Raw genomic sequence first — 18356 nt, forward strand, 5'->3', positions numbered from 1 at the left:
CTTTCAACCATCTCCAATGTAATCACATCTGTCTGGACTCCCTTCAACCCTCTCCAATGTAATCACATCTGTCTGGACTCCTTTCAACACTCTCCAATGTAATCACATCTGTCTGGACTCCCTTCAACCCTCTCCAATGTAATCACATCTGGCTGGACTCCTTTCAACCCTTTCCAATGTAATCACATCTGTCTGGACTCCCTTCAACCCTCTCCAATGTAATCACATCTGTCTGGACTCCTTTCAACACTCTCCAATGTAATCACATCTGTCTGGACTCCCTTCAACCCTCTCCAATGTAATCACATCTGGCTGGTCTCCCTTCAACCCTCTGCAATGTAATCACATCTATCTGGAGTCACTTCAACCCTCTCCAATGTAATCACATCTGTCTGGACAACCATCTCAAAAGTAATCACATCTGGCTGGACTCCTTTCAACACTCTCCAATGTAATCACATCTGTCTGGACTCCTTTCAACCCTCTCCAATGAAATCACATCTGGCTGGAGTCACTTCAACACTCTCCAATGTAATCACATCTGGCTGGACTCCTTTCAACACTCTCCAATGTAATCACATCTGTCTGGACTCCTTTCAACCATCTCCAATGTAATCACATCTGTCTGGACTCCCTTCAACCCTCTCCAATGTAATCACATCTGTCTGGACTCCTTTCAACACTCTCCAATGTAATCACATCTGTCTGGACTCCCTTCAACCCTCTCCAATGTAATCACATCTGGCTGGACTCCTTTCAACCCTTTCCAATGTAATCACATCTGTCTGGACTCCCTTCAACCCTCTCCAATGTAATCACATCTGTCTGGACTCCTTTCAACACTCTCCAATGTAATCACATCTGTCTGGACTCCCTTCAACCCTCTCCAATGTAATCACATCTGGCTGGTCTCCCTTCAACCCTCTGCAATGTAATCACATCTATCTGGAGTCACTTCAACCCTCTCCAATGTAATCACATCTGTCTGGACTCCCTTCAACCCTCTCCAATGTAATCACATCTGTCTGGACCCTTCAACCCTCTCCAATGTAATCACATCTGTCTGGACTCCCTTCAACCCTCTCCAATGTAATCACATCTGGCTGACACTTCAACACTCTCTAATGTAATCACATCTGGCTGGACTCCCTTCAACCCTCTCCGATGTAATCACATCTGGCTGTACTCCAACCCTCTCCAATGTAATCGCATCTGGCTGGACGCCCTTCAACCCTCTCCGATGTAATCACATCTGGCTGTACTCCAACCCTCTCCAATGTAATCACATCTGGCTGGACTCCCTTCAACCCTCTCCAATGTAATCACATCTGGCTGTACTCCAACCCTCTCCAATGTAATCACATCTGGCTGACACTTCAACACTCTCCAATGTAATCACATCTGGCTGGACTCCAACCCTCTCCAATGTAATCACATCTGTCTGGACTCCTTTCAACACTCTCCAATGTAATCACATCTGTCTGGACTCCCTTCAACCCTCTCCAATGTAATCACATCTGGCTGGACTCCTTTCAACCCTTTCCAATGTAATCACATCTGTCTGGACTCCCTTCAACCCTCTCCAATGTAATCACATCTGTCTGGACTCCTTTCAACACTCTCCAATGTAATCACATCTGTCTGGACTCCCTTCAACCCTCTCCAATGTAATCACATCTGGCTGGTCTCCCTTCAACCCTCTGCAATGTAATCACATCTATCTGGAGTCACTTCAACCCTCTCCAATGTAATCACATCTGTCTGGACTCCCTTCAACCCTCTCCAATGTAATCACATCTGTCTGGACCCTTCAACCCTCTCCAATGTAATCACATCTGTCTGGACTCCCTTCAACCCTCTCCAATGTAATCACATCTGGCTGACACTTCAACACTCTCTAATGTAATCACATCTGGCTGGACTCCCTTCAACCCTCTCCGATGTAATCACATCTGGCTGTACTCCAACCCTCTCCAATGTAATCGCATCTGGCTGGACGCCCTTCAACCCTCTCCGATGTAATCACATCTGGCTGTACTCCAACCCTCTCCAATGTAATCACATCTGGCTGGACTCCCTTCAACCCTCTCCAATGTAATCACATCTGGCTGTACTCCAACCCTCTCCAATGTAATCACATCTGGCTGACACTTCAACACTCTCCAATGTAATCACATCTGGCTGGACTCCAACCCTCTCCAATGTAATCACATCTGTCTGGACAACCATCTCAAAAGTAATCACATCTGGCTGGACTCCTTTCAACACTCTCCAATGTAATCACATCTGTCTGGACTCCTTTCAACCCTCTCCAATGAAATCACATCTGGCTGGAGTCACTTCAACACTCTCCAATGTAATCACATCTGGCTGGACTCCTTTCAACACTCTCCAATGTAATCACATCTGTCTGGACTCCTTTCAACCCTCTCTGATGTAATCACATCTGGCTGGACTCCTTTCAACACTCTCCAATGTAATCACATCTGTCTGGACTCCTTTCAACCATCTCCAATGTAATCACATCTGTCTGGACTCCCTTCAACCCTCTCCAATGTAATCACATCTGTCTGGACTCCTTTCAACACTCTCCAATGTAATCACATCTGTCTGGACTCCCTTCAACCCTCTCCAATGTAATCACATCTGGCTGGACTCCTTTCAACCCTTTCCAATGTAATCACATCTGTCTGGACTCCCTTCAACCCTCTCCAATGTAATCACATCTGTCTGGACTCCTTTCAACACTCTCCAATGTAATCACATCTGTCTGGACTCCCTTCAACCCTCTCCAATGTAATCACATCTGGCTGGACTCCTTTCAACCCTTTCCAATGTAATCACATCTGTCTGGACTCCCTTTAACCCTCTCCAATGTAATCACATCTGTCTGGACTCCTTTCAACACTCTCCAATGTAATCACATCTGTCTGGGCTCCCTTCAACCCTCTCCAATGTAATCACATCTGGCTGGACTCCTTTCAACCCTTTCCAATGTAATCACATCTGTCTGGATTATGGAAGAGGGCGAAAGCTGCTCACAAAACTCCACATAAGACCTCACCATTGCCTTAAAATAAAATCCTTGCCCTGGAAGTGAGTGCTGGTCTTGTATTTCCCTTCCACTCCACAGACTCCTTAGACAATCTAGCATGTTGAGCGGGAGAGTTGTTCAGTGCCCTACCGGGTCCACCATGGGAACCCGATGCCTTGCGATATTTCACCCACCTGAAGGTTGATTCTAACAGAAGAGAAGGGAACAAGCAGAGCCGAATAATTAGCACCTCTCTATCGTCTTGGCAACGTGACTTCCCAACTCGTGTACTTAATCAACCTCCACGTCTGCACCAACTCCTCCCTTCCCTACAACGGTTTTACGCCAACCCATCTACCACCTAAAATCCTCCCCGGCTCCGTGACGGCCTCCATCTTCCTCACAGCTCGACGGTCTATTCACCCGCTCCCATCCATTCACTTCATACCCGTCTGCATAATCCCCTCGCTCTTCTGCACTCAGCCAGTCTTTGTTAGTACCAGCAGTCTCTGCATCCTTCCTAGTCTTCCTTCTTCTCCTACGATCCACTTCGTCGTCAGCCTTCCTTCCCAGACGACCGTTCTCGTCACCGTCTTCCACGACTTCTCCTACAGCCCGACCCGTTTCCGCCCCTGCCATCCTTCGACACACCCCGTCTCTGTCCGCCCTCAGTCCCGTACACTCCTGGCCGTCACCGCTATCCCTTCCTCATCTCACTGACACGGTCAATCCCCTGCAGCTCTCCTCTGCGATTAACCCCCTTCCTCTCTCTGTTCATACGGAATTCTGGGAAGGAAAGGGGAGGGGTGACGTCAGCTCCCTTCCACCGGATATCGATCTCTCGTTTCTGAGACACCGCACTCTTCTGTGTGGACAGGCCAATCACTTGGTTCGACAATACTGACTCCCAGTGACTGATACCTGACGACTACGTCCATGCTCTACCAACAACACAGCTCCTTCCATTTCCCTGTTCGTCTCTGCACTTCATCTAAATGCACATTCTCCGAGACAGTTTCACAATTCAGGATAGAGTGTTCTTTGTTAGGGGAACAGAAAATAGGTACTGTGGACGGGAACGAGTTTCTCGATGTTATGCTGTCATGTCCGAGACCAGTATACAGGAAAGAAGAGGGAGCCGGTTCTGCAAACTCATGTATTTTAAGGTGTGGCCAAAATTAAAAGAACATACAGTTTCATTGCGGCTAAGGAGTTAGGGTGGGAGCAACGTCTTCAGATATGCGTATCGCTGGATCTCTTCCACGGAAGATTCAGCCTTCACAGACGAGACGGCTTCATTTCATTTCAGTTCAATTTGAGGTAAGGTTAACTGTAATACCATCACACATGAATGTCCAAGACAAAGCTGCTAAACACAATGCCAACCTTTCTTGCACCAATCTTGCACCTTTCCAAAATCTGCCTCCCAATCTGCTCCTCGGTATCTCTGCTGCTACCACGGGGCCTACAAAATACCCCTAGTAGAGTAACTGCTCCCTTCCTATTCCTGACTTCCACCCATACTGACTCAAAAGAGGATCCTGCTACATTTCCACACTTTCTGCAGCTGCAATAGAATCCCTGACCATTAATGCCACCTCTCCTCCCCTTTCCCCCCTCTCTATCCCTTGGATTCCAGGAATATTGTGAATCCATTCTTGCCCTGCTGCCAGCCAAATCTCTGTAATGGCCACTACATCATAATTCCATGTATATATCCAAGCTCTCAGTTCATCAGCTTTGTTCCTGATGATTCCTGCATGGAAGTACATGCACTTTACCCTTCTACCTGGCTACCTTTACACCATTTATTCTGCTGCTCTTTCCTCAAAGCCTCACTATATGTTATATATGGCTTTACTCCATGCACTTATTTCACTGCTCTATCGCTCTGGGTCCCATCCCCATTGCAAATTATTTTAAACCCGCCCGAACCATGCTTACAAACCTACCTGCAAAGATATTGCACCCCCTCGAGTTCACCCCCATCCAATCTGTACAGGTCCCACCTTCCCCAGAAGAGATCCCAATGATTCAAAAATCTAAAACCCAGCCCCCTGCCCCAACTCCTCAGCCAGGCATTCAGCTGTCATCTCCTCCAATTCTTACCATCACTATCACGTAGCACTGGCAGCAATCCTGAGAACGCCACCCTTGAGCTCCTGTTCTTCAGCCTTCTGCCTAGTTCCCGAAACTGACACTTCAGGGCCTCGTCCCTCTTCCTGCCGATGTCTCATAACTTCTGTTTGCTTTCCCTCTCGTACCAGGATGTCATGCACTCGGTCAGAGACATCCCGGACCCTGGCACCCGGGAGGCAACAAACCATGCAGGTTTCCTTCTCACCTCCTCAAAATCTCCTGTCTGCTCTACAATGACGACAGCTCTCCTCTTCTCCGTCCCATCCTTCTGCACCACAGGGTCAGACCACCAGAGGCCCTGCCACCGTGGCTCACACCTGGTCGGTCGTCCTCACCAACAGCATCCAGGGCGGTAAACATTATTCAGGGGAATGTCTGCAGGGGTGCTCTGCACTATCTGTCTATTCTCCTTCGCATTCCCCCCCTCGGACTGTCACCCAACGACCTGCTTCCGGCAGCCTAGGTGTGACTACCTCCCTGTAGCTCTCATCTACGACTGCCTCATTCTCCCTTATGAGTCGAAGGTCATCCAGCTGCTGCTCCGGATTCCTCACACGGTCTTCCAGATCGCCCAGCCGCAAGCACTTCTGGCAGATGTGACTATACGGGAGAGGGGAGTTCCCCAAGACTGCCACATCTCACAGGAGAGGCACATCACCGTCTCAGGAGGCATTGTAAAGACTAACTGAGAGGAAGGTCGTCCTCCGCCTTTTCTCGTCGAAGCCTATCGAGTCAAAGCCTCAAATTTCCACTCTTTCCCTGGCCTACTCACTCACTGGCTGCTTTCCACCATCATTATCATTGATTGCACTGTCACTGTTTATGAAGATCAGGTGTAACAATATTATATATTGCACTGTCAATAGCCGTTCACAGGTCGGCAAATATAACAGTTGTTTGTTCAGCAGGATACAAATTCCACAGTCAATAATTCAGCATTTGCATGATTGTCGGGATCTCTAGCACCCTAAACATCATGATCATATGATGTTATTTTTCGCAAGAATATCAGTAAACACTCACGTTGTTGAGGAAGGAAGCCTGCTGAGTTTTAATGCTACCATTATATGGTGCCGGGGTAGCACTCCGAATGGACCGGGGGAAGAGCATGGTTATCGCACAGGGTTAATCATCCGTAAGACTAAAGCAGTTTGTTCCAGTTACACCGAAGAACCTTGTGATTTGTGCGTTCAAATCTAAATCCGATCACAGTTCAGTTGATTAACATGTAAAGAACCTGGAGTTACATAATCATCTGCCGTTTGTATTCAGTGGCTGGACGTACTGGTGCCGACAAGAGAATCTAGTGATATCTGTCTTCGGTATTTACTGTGCAATGATTAATTAAACGTTGCACAACTGTTCTTGGCAGATGTTTTGTGTGACAAAGAAATATGTTTTGATGTAACATATACACCTTTAATCTAACGTTTCCCATCATTAAGCACCTTTCTTTCAAATCCATTGCTATCAGCATTGCGAATCAACGTGCTCGCCGCTTCCAGATGTCTGAGCTTTAGGAGGATTAATTGCAAACCACAACAAAGACAAATAACAGTGAAGAAGAGAAGTTTTCTTTCAATAGTTTCCGTTCGGCCTTTGCAGTCTCACAAATATATCATGTTATTAGTCTGCGGGAAAATGAAAACAACACTCGTTTCCAGAGACTTTGAAATAAATGACTGCGGATTCGGCTCAATTGAGAGGAAATATTCCAAGGAATCAAATACACGAGGGTGGGAGGGGGAGAGACCGAATGACAGATTTAGAGCCCTGGTGGTTGTTTGGTTTGGGTGACTTTCAGTGGAGGGTAAATTGTCGAATGTAACAGCGTCCATTTTGCCTGCCAATAAACACAGAGTCATTTTGTAGAACGTTGCAGATCTTCATGGATTAACGCTTATCCTATCACCAAGACTCTTTACATCCGCTGCAATACAGTGATAATGTCTCTGTGACTGCGGCAGGGGATTCGGGTACGCGTGCGGGCTGCAAGGAAAACATTGTCTTTTTCTCTCTCCTTTCTGATTCAACAGCATCAGCAGTTCGCAAGGAAGTGAGCCACAGTACTTCTGCTGAAGATCTGCAAACTACTAGTACATAAGGGTGGCATGAGAGAGAGCAATCAGACACTTGTAAAATCACAGAAGAAATGTGCCAAGAATGATGATCGGAATCCAGTGTCCAACAGCTGATTCCATCATTCTCTGTATCTCTGTATCTGTTTCCCTCTCTGACTCGCCGCCCTGTTTTCCTGTAATGGATTCTGTGGGAGGCATCATATCAGTTCCAATTCCCTTCACGGTGTCTTTTCTTTTGTGGTTCACACTTTTAACAATAATCTCCCTCTCTCTGTCTGTCTCTCCCTCTCGCTCTCTCTCTCTCTCTCTCTCTCTCTCTCTCTCTCTCTCTCTCTCTCCCCCTCTCTCTCTCTCTCTCGCGTTTCTCTCCATGAGAGCATGTCTGCACAAACGGATGATAGCCTTATTCGCTCTCATAAAACTTCCACATTCCAAAGTATTGCCCCACTTCTTTGGAACCGCTGTTTCTCTCTCCCATCTTACGGATGCAATGGGCGATCACGAGTGATATTTGACTAATTTACCTTTTAAAGAAATTCTTATTTCATTTAATTATCTTTGGGCCATATTTTTCGACTTCAGCGAAATCTTGTGATATATTTATTTATTAATTGTGCCATTCCGTGGAATAACAACAGCTGTTATCTACACTGCTGTCCCTCGGCCACTGGGTAAACTAGGAGTTAACTCTTCTTGAACTCTCATGGAAAATATAATGCGTTATTTGAAGAGAGGTTGTGACGTCCCCGGAGGGTTTCTCTCCCGTATTAATAAGCGCCTCTCTCACTCAGTTCCCCCAGTTCCGGAGACGGCAACCTCTCCTGCCGGGGTTAGAGATCCGTTGCTGCACTGTGAGGGAGAGTAAGGACGGACTGGTTCGATCTGTCATGCATAAGAATTCGGGAAAGACAGCATTGAAAATCACAGGAAAAGGGAAAAATATCTTCTGGACGGTTTCATTTACTTTTACAGACTTTCCAGTCGATTTTCGAGTCTGGTGGTCTTTCACGTGATATTCACAGCTCCGCGGTATATTCACTTTCCAGTAGATGTTCGGGTCACGCAGGGTCTGGGGGCCTTTCAGGTGATATTCACAGCTCCGCCGTATATTCACTTTCCAGTCGATGTTCGGGTCACGCAGGGTCTGGGGGCCTTTCACGTGATATTCACAGCTCCGCGGTATATTCACTTTCCAGTCGATGTTCGGGTCACGCAGGGTCTGGGGGCCTTTCAGGTGATATTCACAGCTCCGCGGTATATTCACTTTCCAGTAGATGTTCGGGTCACGCAGGGTCTGGGGGCATTTCAGGTGATATTCACAGCTCCGCGGTATATTCACTTTCCAGTAGATGTACGAGTCACGCAGGGTCTGGGGGCATTTCAGGTGATATTCACAGCTCCGCGGTATATTCACTTTCCAGTAGATGTTCGGGTCACGCAGGGTCTGGGGGCCTTTCAGGTGATATTCACAGCTCCGCGGTATATTCACTTTCCAGTAGATGTTCGGGTCACGCAGGGTCTGGGGGCCTTTCAGGTGATATTCACAGCTCCGCGGTATATTCACTTTCCAGTAGATGTTCGGGTCACGCAGGGTCTGGGGGCCTTTCAAGTGATATTCGCAGCTCCGCGGTATATTCACTTTCCAGTAGATGTTCGGGTCACGCAGGGTCTGGGGGCCTTTCACGTGATATTCACAGCTCCGCGGTATATTCACTTTCCAGTAGATGTTCGGGTCACGCAGGGTCTGGGGGCCTTTCAGGTGATATTCACAGCTCCGCGGTATATTCACTTTCCAGTAGATGTTCGGGTCACGCAGGGTCTGGGGGCCTTTCAGGTGATATTCACAGCTCCGCGGTATATTCACTTTCCAGTAGATGTTCGGGTCACGCAGGGTCTGGGGGCCTTTCAGGTGATATTCACAGCTCCGCGGTATATTCACTTTCCAGTAGATGTTCGAGTCACGCCGGGTCTGGGGGCCTTTCAGGTGATATTCACAGCTCCGCGGTATATTCACTTTCCAGTAGATGTTCGGGTCACGCAGGGTCTGGGGGCCTTTCAGGTGATAGTCACAGCTCCGCGGTATATTCACTTTCCAGTAGATGTTCGAGTCACGCAGGGTCTGCGGGTCTTTCAGGTAATATTCACAGCTCCGCGGTATATTCACTTTCCAGTAGATGTTCGGGTCACGCAGGGTCCGGGGGCCTTTCAGGTGATATTCACAGCTCCGCGGTATATTCACTTTCCAGTAGATGTTCGGGTCACGCAGGGTCTGGGGGCCTTTCACGTGATATTCCCAGCTCCGCGGTATATTCACTTTCCAGTAGATGTTCGGGTCATGCAGGGTCTGGGGGCCTTTCAGGTGATATTCACAGCTCCGCGGTATATTCACTTTCCAGTAGAGGTTCGGGTCACGCAGGGTCTGGGGGCCTTTCAGGTGATATTCCCAGCTCCGCGGTATATTCACTTTCCAGTAGATGTTCGGGTCACGCATGGTCTGGGGGCCTTTCAGGTGATATTCACAGCTCCGCGGTATATTCACTTTCCAGTAGATGTTCGGGTCACGCAGGGTCTGGGGGCCTTTCAGGTGATATTCACAGCTCCGCGGTATATTCACTTTCCAGTAGATGTTCGGGTCACGCAGGGTCTGGGGGCCTTTCAGGTGATATGCACAGCTCCGCGGTATATTCACTTTCCAGTAGATGTTCGAGTCACGCAGGGTCTGGGGGCCTTTCAGGTGATATTCACAGCTCCGCGGTATATTCACTTTCCAGTAGAGGTTCGGGTCACGCAGGGTCTGGGGGCCTTTCAGGTGATATTCCCAGCTCCGCGGTATATTCACTTTCCAGTAGATGTTCGAGTCACGCAAGGTCTGGGGGCCTTTCAGGTGATATTCACAGCTCCGCGGTATATTCACTTTCCAGTAGATGTTCGAGTCACGCAGGGTCTGGGGGCCTTTCAGGTGATATTCACAGCTCCGCGGTATATTCACTTTCCAGTAGATGTACGGGTCACGCAGGGTCTGGGGGCCTTTCAGGTGATATTCACAGCTCCGCGTTATATTCACTTTCCAGTAGATGTTCGGGTCACGCAGGGTCTGGGGGCATTTCAGCTGATATTCACAGCTCCGCGGTATATTCCCTTTCCAGTAGATGTTCGGGTCACGCAGGGTCTGGGGGCCTTTCAGGTGATATTCACAGCTCCGCGGTATATTCACATTCCAGCAGATGTTCGAGTCACGCAGGGTCTGGGGGCCTTTCAGGTGATATTCACAGCTCCGCGGTATATTCACTTTCCAGTAGATGTTCGGGTCACGCAGGGTCTGGGGGCCTTTCACGTGATATTCACAGCTCCGCGGTATATTCACTTTCCAGTAGATGTTCGGGTCACGCAGGGTCTGGGGGCCTTTCAGGTGATATTCACAGCTCCGCGGTGTATTCACTTTCCAGTAGATGTTCGGGTCCCGCAGGGTCTGGGGGCCTTTCAGGTGATATTCACAGCTCCGCGGTGTATTCACTTTCCAGTAGATGTTCGGGTCACGCAGGGTCTCGGGGGCGTTCAGGTGATATTCACAGCTCCGCGGTATATGCACTTTCCAGTAGATGTTCGGGTCACGCAGTGTCTGAGGGCCTTTCAGGTGATATTCACAACTCCGCGGTATATTCACTTTCCTGTAGATGTTCGGGTCACGCAGGGTCTGCGGGCCTTTCACGTGATATTCACAGCTCCGCGGGATATTCACTTTCCAGTAGATGTTCGGGTCACGCAGGGTCTGGGGGCCTTTCAGGTGATATTCACAGCTCCGCGGTATATTCACTTTCCAGCAGATGTTCGAGTCACGCAGGGTCTGGGGGCCTTTCAGGTGATATTCACAGCTCCGCGGAATATTCACTTTCCAGTAGATGTTCGGGTCACGCAGGGTCTGGGGTCCCTTCAGGTGAAATTCACAGCTCCGCGGTATATTCACTTTCCAGTAGATGTTCGGGTCACGCAGGGTCTGGGGGCCTTTCAGGTGATATTCACAGCTCCGCGGTATATTCACTTTCCTGTAGATGTTCGGGTCACGCAGGGTCTGGGGGCCTTTCACGTGATATTCACAGCTCCGCGGGATATTCACTTTCCAGTAGATGTTCGGGTCACGCAGGGTCTGGGGGCCTTTCAGGTGATATTCACAGCTCCGCGGTATATTCACTTTCCAGCAGATGTTCGAGTCACGCAGGGTCTGGGGGCCTTTCAGGTGATATTCACAGCTCCGCGGAATATTCACTTTCCAGTAGATGTTCGGGTCACGCAGGGTCTGGGGTCCCTTCAGGTGAAATTCACAGCTCCGCGGTATATTCACTATCCAGTAGATGTACGAGTCACGCTGGGTCTGGGGGCCTTTCAGGTGATATTCACAGCTCCGCGGTATATTCACTTTCCAGTAGATGTTCGAGTCACGCAGGGTCTGGGGGCCTTTCAGGTGATATGCACAGCTCCGCGGTGTATTCACTTTCCAGTAGATGTTCGAGTCACGCAGGGTCTGGGGGCCTTTCAGGTGATATTCACAGCTCCGCGGTATATTCACTTTCCAGTAGAGGTTCGGGTCACGCAGGGTCTGGGGGCCTTTCAGGTGATATTCCCAGCTCCGCGGTATATTCACTTTCCAGTAGATGTTCGGGTCACGCATGGTCTGGGGGCCTTTCAGGTGATATGCACAGCTCCGCGGTATATTCACTTTCCAGTAGATGTTCGAGTCACGCAGGGTCTGGGGGCCTTTCAGGTGATATTCACAGCTCCGCGGTATATTCACTTTCCAGTAGAGGTTCGGGTCACGCAGGGTCTGTGGGCCTTTCAGGTGATATTCCCAGCTCCGCGGTATATTCACTTTCCAGTAGATGTTCGGGTCACGCATGGTCTGGGGGCCTTTCAGGTGATATTCACAGCTCCGCGGTATATTCACTTTCCAGTAGATGTTCGGGTCACGCAGGGTCTGGGGGCCTTTCAGGTGATATTCACAGCTCCGCGGTATATTCACTTTCCAGTAGATGTTCGGGTCACGCAGGGTCTGGGGGCCTTTCAGGTGATATTCACAGCTCCGCGGTATATTCACTTTCCAGTAGATGTTCGAGTCACGCAGGGTCTGGGGGCCTTTCAGGTGATATTCACAGCTCCGCGGTATATTCACTTTCCAGTAGATGTTCGGGTCACGCAGGGTCTGGGGGCCTTTCAGGTGATAGTCCCAGCTCCGCGGTATATTCACTTTCCAGTAAATGTTCGGGTCACGCATGGTCTGGGGGCCTTTCAGGTGATATTCACAGCTCCGCGGTATATTCACTTTCCAGTAGATGTACGGGTCACGCAGGGTCTGGGGGCCTTTCAGGTGATATTCACAGCTCCGCGGTGTATTCACTTTCCAGTAGATGTTCGGGTCACGCAGGGTCCGGGGGCCTTTCAGGTGATATTCACAGCTCCGCGGTATATTCACTTTCCAGTAGATGTTCGGGTCACGCAGGGTCTGGGGGCCTTTCAGGTGATATTCACAGCTCCGCGGTATATTCACTTTCCAGTAGATGTTCGGGTCACGCAGGGTCTGGGGGCCTTTCAGTTGATATTCACAGCTCCGCGGTATATTCACTTTCCAGTAGATGTTCGGGTCACGCAGGGTATGGGGGCCTTTCAGGTGATATTCACAGCTCCGCGGTATATTCACTTTCCAGTAGATGTTCGGGTCACGCAGGGTCTGGGGGCCTTTCACGTGATATTCACAGCTCCGCGGAATATTCACTTTCCAGTAGATGTTCGGGTCACGCAGGGTCTGGGGGCCTTTCAGGTGATATTCACAGCTCCGCGGTATATTCACTTTCCAGTAGATGTTCGGGTCACGCAGGGTCTGGGGGCCTTTCACGTGATATTCACAGCTCCGCGGTATATTCACTTTCCATAGATGTTCGGGTCACGCAGGGTCTGGGGGCCTTTCAGGTGATATTCACAGCTCCGCGGTATATTCACATTCCAGTAGATGTTCGGGTCACGCAGGGTCTGGGGGCCTTTCACGTGATATTCACAGCTCCGCGGTATATTCACTTTCCAGTAGATGTTCGGGTCACGCAGGGTCTGGGGTCCTTTCAGGTGATATTCACAGCTCCGCGGTATATTCACTTTCCAGTAGATGTTCGGGTCACGCATGGTCTGGGGTCCTTTCAGGTGATATTCACAGCTCCGCGGTATATTCACATTCCAGTAGATGTTCGGGTCACGCAGGGTCTGGGGGCCTTTCAGGTGATATTCACAGCTCCGCGGTATATTCACTTTCCAGTAGATGTTCGGGTCACGCAGGGTCTCGGGGCCTTTCAGGTGATATTCACAGCTCCGCGGTATATTCACTTTCCAGTAGATGTTCGGGTCACGCAGGGTCTGGGGGCCTTTCAGGTGATATTCACAGCTCCGCGGTATATTCACTTTCCAGTAGATGTTCGGGTCACGCAGGGTCTGGGGGCCTTTCAGGTGATATTCACAGCTCCGCGGTATATTCACTTTCCAGTAGATGTTCCGGTCACGCAGGGTCTGGGGGCCTTTCAGGTGATATTCACAGCTCCGCGGTATATTCACTTTCCAGTAGATGTTCGGGTCACGCAGTGTCTGGGGGCCTTTCAGGTGACATTCAAAGCTCCGCGGTGTATTCACTTTCCAGTAGATGTTCGAGTCACGCAGGGTCTGGGGGCCTTTCAGGTAATATTCACAGCTCCGCGGTATATTCACTTTCCAGTAGATGTTCGGGTCACGCAGGGTCTGGGGGCCTTTCAGGTGATATTCACAGCTCCGCGGTATATTCACTTTCCAGTAGATGTTCGGGTCACGCAGGGTCTGGGGGCCTTTCACGTGATATTCACAGCTCCGCGGTATATTCACTTTCCAGTAGATGTTCGGGTCACGCAGGGTCTCTGGGCCTTTCAGGTGATATTCACAGCTCCGCGGTATATTCACTTTCCAGTAGATGTTCGGGTCACGCAGGGTCTGTGGGCCTTTCAGGTGATATTCACAGCTCCGCGGTATATTCACTTTCCAGTAGATGTTCGAGTCACGCAGGATCTGAGGGCCTTTCAGGTGATATTCACAGCTCCGCGGTATATTCACTTTCCAGTAGATGTTCGGGTCACGCAGGGTCTCTGGGCCTTTCAGGTGATATTCACAGCTCCGCGGTATATTCACTTTCCAGTAGATGTTCGGGTCACGCAGGGTCTGTGGGCCTTTCAGGTGATATTCACAGCTCCGCGGTATATTCACTTTCCAGTAGATGTTCGAGTCACGCAGGATCTGAGGGCCTTTCAGGTGATATTCACAGCTCCGCGGTATATTCACTTTCCAGTAGATGTTCGAGTCACGCAGGGTCTGTGGGCCTTTCAGGTGATATTCACAGCTCCGCGGTATATTCACTTTCCAGTAGATGTTCGGGTCACGCAGGGTCTGTGGGCCTTTCAGGTGATATTCACAGCTCCGCGGTATATTCACTTTCCAGTAGATGTTCGGGTCACGCAGGGTCTGGGGGCCTTTCAGGTGATATTCACAGCTCCGCGGTGTATTCACTTTCCAGTAGATGTTCGGGTCCCGCAGGGTCTGGGGGCCTTTCAGGTGATATTCACAGCTCCGCGGTATATTCACTTTCCAGTAGATGTTCGAGTCACGCAGGGTCTGCGGGTCTTTCAGGTAATATTCACAGCTCCGCGGTATATTCACTTTCCAGTAGATGTTCGGGTCACGCAGGGTCTGGGGGCCTTTCAGGTGATATTCACAGCTCCGCGGTGTATTCACTTTCCAGTAGATGTTCGGGTCCCGCAGGGTCTGGGGGCCTTTCAGGTGATATTCACAGCTCCGCGGTGTATTCACTTTCCAGTAGATGTTCGGGTCACGCAGGGTCTCGGGGGCGTTCAGGTGATATTCACAGCTCCGCGGTATATGCACTTTCCAGTAGATGTTCGGGTCACGCAGTGTCTGAGGGCCTTTCAGGTGATATTCACAACTCCGCGGTATATTCACTTTCCTGTAGATGTTCGGGTCACGCAGGGTCTGGGGGCCTTTCACGTGATATTCACAGCTCCGCGGGATATTCACTTTCCAGTAGATGTTCGGGTCACGCAGGGTCTGGGGGCCTTTCAGGTGATATTCACAGCTCCGCGGTATATTCACTTTCCAGCAGATGTTCGAGTCACGCAGGGTCTGGGGGCCTTTCAGGTGATATTCACAGCTCCGCGGAATATTCACTTTCCAGTAGATGTTCGGGTCACGCAGGGTCTGGGGTCCCTTCAGGTGAAATTCACAGCTCCGCGGTATATTCACTATCCAGTATATGTACGAGTCACGCTGGGTCTGGGGGCCTTTCAGGTGATATTCACAGCTCCGCGGTATATTCACTTTCCAGTAGATGTTCGAGTCACGCAGGGTCTGGGGGCCTTTCAGGTGATATGCACAGCTCCGCGGTGTATTCACTTTCCAGTAGATGTTCGAGTCACGCAGGGTCTGGGGGCCTTTCAGGTGATATTCACAGCTCCGCGGTATATTCACTTTCCAGTAGAGGTTCGGGTCACGCAGGGTCTGGGGGCCTTTCAGGTGATATTCCCAGCTCCGCGGTATATTCACTTTCCAGTAGATGTTCGGGTCACGCATGGTCTGGGGGCCTTTCAGGTGATATGCACAGCTCCGCGGTATATTCACTTTCCAGTAGATGTTCGAGTCACGCAGGGTCTGGGGGCCTTTCAGGTGATATTCACAGCTCCGCGGTATATTCACTTTCCAGTAGATGTTCGAGTCACGCAGGGTCTGGGGGCCTTTCAGGTAATATTCACAGCTCCGCGGTATATTCACTTTCCAGTAGATGTTCGGGTCACGCAGGGTCTGGGGGCCTTTCAGGTGATATTCACAGCTCCGCGGTATATTCACTTTCCAGTAGATGTTCGAGTCACGCAGGGTCTGGGGTCCCTTCAGGTGATATTCACAGCTCCGCGGTATATTCACTTTCCAGTAGATGTTCGGGTCACGCAGGGTCTGGGGGCCTTTCAGGTGATAGTCCCAGCTCCGCGGTATATTCACTTTCCAGTAGATGTTCGGGTCACGCATGGTCTGGGGGCCTTTCAGGTGATATTCACAGCTCCGCGGTATATTCACTTTCCAGTAGATGTACGGGTCACGCATGGTCTGGGGGCCTTTCAGGTGATATTCACAGCTTCGCGTTATATTCACTTTCCAGTAGATGTTCGGGTCACGCAGGGTCCGGGGGCCTTTCAGGTGATATTCACAGCTCCGCGGTATATTCACTTTCCAGTAGATGTTCGGGTCACGCAGGGTCTGGGGGCCTTACAGGTGATATTCACAGCTCCGCGGTATATTCACTTTCCAGTAGATGTTCGGGTCACGCAGGGTCTGGGGGCCTTTCAGTTGATATTCACAGCTCCGCGGTATATTCACTTTCCAGTAGATGTTCGGGTCACGCAGGGTATGGGGGCCTTTCAGGTGATATTAACAGCTCCGCGGTATATTCACTTTCCAGTAGATGTTCGGGTCACGCAGGGTCTGGGGGCCTTTCACGTGATATTCACAGCTCCGCGGAATATTCACTTTCCAGTAGATGTTCGGGTCACGCAGGGTCTGGGGGCCTTTCAGGTGATATTCACAGCTCCGCGGTATATTCACTTTCCAGTAGATGTTCGGGTCACGCAGGGTCTGGGGGCCTTTCACGTGATATTCACAGCTCCGCGGTATATTCACTTTCCAGTAGATGTTCGGGTCACGCAGGGTCTGGGGTCCTTTCAGGTGATATTCACAGCTCCGCGGTATATTCACTTTCCAGTAGATGTTCGGGTCACGCAGGGTCTGGGGTCCTTTCAGGTGATATTCACAGCTCCGCGGTATATTCACATTCCAGTAGATGTTCGGGTCACGCAGGGTCTGGGGGCCTTTCAGGTGATATTCACAGCTCCGCGGTATATTCACTTTCCAGTAGATGTTCGGGTCACGCAGGGTCTCGGGGCCTTTCAGGTGATATTCACAGCTCCGCGGTATATTCACTTTCCAGTAGATGTTCGGGTCACGCAGGGTCTGGGGGCCTTTCAGGTGATATTCACAGCTCCGCGGTATATTCACTTTCCAGTAGATGTTCCGGTCACGCAGGGTCTGGGGGCCTTTCAGGTGATATTCACAGCTCCGCGGTATATTCACTTTCCAGTAGATGTTCGGGTCACGCAGTGTCTGGGGGCCTTTCAGGTGACATTCAAAGCTCCGCGGTATATTCACTTTCCAGTAGATGTTCGAGTCACGCAGGGTCTGGGGGCCTTTCAGGTAATATTCACAGCTCCGCGGTATATTCACTTTCCAGTAGATGTTCGGGTCACGCAGGGTCTGGGGGCCTTTCAGGTGATATTCACAGCTCCGCGGTATATTCACTTTCCAGTAGATGTTCGGGTCACGCAGGGTCTGGGGGCCTTTCACGTGATATTCACAGCTCCGCGGTATATTCACTTTCCAGTAGATGTTCGGGTCACGCAGGGTCTCTGGGCCTTTCAGGTGATATTCACAGCTCCGCGGTATATTCACTTTCCAGTAGATGTTCGGGTCACGCAGGGTCTGTGGGCCTTTCAGGTGATATTCACAGCTACGCGGTATATTCACTTTCCAGTGGATGTTCGGGTCACGCAGGGTCTTGGGGCCTTTCAGGTGATATTCACAGCTCCGCGGTATATTCACTTTCCAGTAGATGTTCGGGTCACGCAGGGTCTGGGGGCCTTTCAGGTGATATTCACAGCTCCGCCGTGTATTCACTTTCCAGTAGATGTTCGGGTCCCGCAGGGTCTGGGGGCCTTTCAGGTGATATTCACAGCTCCGCGGTGTATTCACTTTCCAGTAGATGTTCGGGTCACGCAGGGTCTCGGGGGCGTTCAGGTGATATTCACAGCTCCGCGGTATATGCACTTTCCAGTAGATGTTCGGGTCACGCAGTGTCTGAGGGCCTTTCAGGTGATATTCACAACTCCGCGGTATATTCACTTTCCTGTAGATGTTCGGGTCACGCAGGGTCTGGGGGCCTTTCACGTGATATTCACAGCTCCGCGGGATATTCACTTTCCAGTAGATGT

Source organism: Hypanus sabinus, unplaced genomic scaffold (genome assembly GCF_030144855.1).
Source record: "Hypanus sabinus isolate sHypSab1 unplaced genomic scaffold, sHypSab1.hap1 scaffold_504, whole genome shotgun sequence".
Classification (NCBI taxonomy): domain Eukaryota; kingdom Metazoa; phylum Chordata; class Chondrichthyes; order Myliobatiformes; family Dasyatidae; genus Hypanus; species Hypanus sabinus.